Source organism: Gorilla gorilla, chromosome 13, assembly GCF_029281585.2.
Source record: "Gorilla gorilla gorilla isolate KB3781 chromosome 13, NHGRI_mGorGor1-v2.1_pri, whole genome shotgun sequence".
NCBI classification, from domain to species: Eukaryota; Metazoa; Chordata; class Mammalia; order Primates; family Hominidae; genus Gorilla; species Gorilla gorilla.
This window is the reverse complement of record NC_073237.2, coordinates 23,095,508-23,097,518: the sequence shown is the minus strand read 5'-3', so window position 1 is coordinate 23,097,518 and position 2,011 is coordinate 23,095,508.

Here is a 2,011-nt window from a genome sequence, read left to right as displayed (position 1 = left end):
CAGAAAACTGTATGCCTTTTCTACTACTTATCTGCCTCCTATTAGTGATTTTCAGGGAAACTTCAGAAGGCAAAAGGACATTCTCCTTTAGCCCATTCTCAGACAAAATCCCCCAACATTTAACTGATTCCTAATAGCTTAAAATCACTTTGAAAAATCCATATATTTATAACCTTTTCTCCCCTCTATGATTTCTGGTCAGCTTGGGTTTTGTTTTTCATTCCATTTACTTCATCCTCGAAAAGATCTATTTTACATCTATTTATTCTCATTTATGGACATTGAGAAAAGAAAATAACTTTCATTTGAGAAATGCAAGTCCTTTTAAATAATCAGGCCCAGAGAGATATTCAAATGAGACAGCAGTTTTGTCCTGCTCCTCTTTGAGCTGAGTGTTCTTCTAGGCTGCTTGCTGTTGCCACAGTAGCTATAAATTAACCAATAACGCCACACCAGACACTATAATCCACACCCAATAATAGTGTAACAGTGTATAGCCAGTCACTAATAAATGTGATTTCCATAAGCCAATGAGAATTTGTGACAAACCTCTTTGCATCATCCCACTTCTGGACCCTTTTTTGCCTTTAAGAAACTGCTTGTTGCAAAGCTCCAAAGGGAGTTCATATCCAAGAATACTTGAGTCTGTTTCTTCCAGGCAGCTGTCCTCTTTTTGGCTCAGGTAAACTCTTTGAATTACGTTTTGTGCTTCAGCCCCTTCCACTTAGATTAACAACATGGGTTTGTGTCACCATGTACGGCAATTAAAACGTTCACACTTTTCCCCTCGGGGGCACTGATGTGTTTTCCTGAGCACTTGGAATAGCTAAGTAGTGTTTACTGTCTAGATTATGGTTTCTCAACCTTGGTGCTACTTACCTTTAGGACCAGAGGATTCTTTGTTGTGGGTGGCTGCCCTAGCAATGCTAGGTGTTTCGTTTGACCTCTAAATTTCACACCTCCACCAGTCTTGACATCCCCACAATAACCCTAGACATTGACAAATGTCTCCTGGGGAAAACTCTCCACCAGTTGACAGGCAAAGTTCTGGAAATATTGGAATTGTCAATTGAGATTTTATGTTATTCAAAACAAATATTTTTCTTTGTTTTTAAACATCTACTTCCATCTACTTATCTACTTATTTTTACTTTTATTAGTAACTTAATTCTATCAATGACAGAGAGTGCATTTTCTGTTATGCTAAATTTTTGAAGAATGTATTGATTTTTTATGACCTGATATATGGATGATACGTAGATATTACATGTTTGTATTATCAAATTTCAGGGCGATAATAAAATAAATATTTATAATATTTATATTATCACTGTATATTAGTTATTTTCTTTCTTCACTACAGGAGTTTTTCAACCTATAGGCTATTTTTCAATTCTAGGTTATCCAGTAGATTTTGAAATGTTATGATTAAATATCTACTTCTCAAGCATTCATCTTTGCAAATAAAACAATCCCAAGCTCTTATAATGCACATCATATAAAGGGCAGATTAGTCAACATATGGTTCAGAAATAATTATGTAATATTTATAAGAAAATTAAAAATTTAGATCCTTAACTCAGATAACAATAATCCAAATTCAAATTTGATTTCATTACATAATTTAAAATGACACCAGAATACTAGTAAAATGTAGATAAGTTTATATAATCTTTTTTAGCTGTAGGACTTTATTAGCATAAATTCAAATACAGGAACCAAAGTAAGATTGAGACCTATATTCAAAGGTTAAAATGTACACATTATAGGGGCATGATTAAACTAATTTAAAGCATAATAACATGGAGAAATATTGCAAAACATACATTTTACTGAATTAATTGTTAATATCTAATCATTATGTGAGAACAAAATTAAAGAGTAGCTACACACACACACATCCACACACAAGTGCAATATTGTCAAATAAACGATGTTCAGCTACACTAGAAATCATACCTGTTTTCTCCACAGAAAAGATTAAAAATCACAATAATATTTATTGTACATA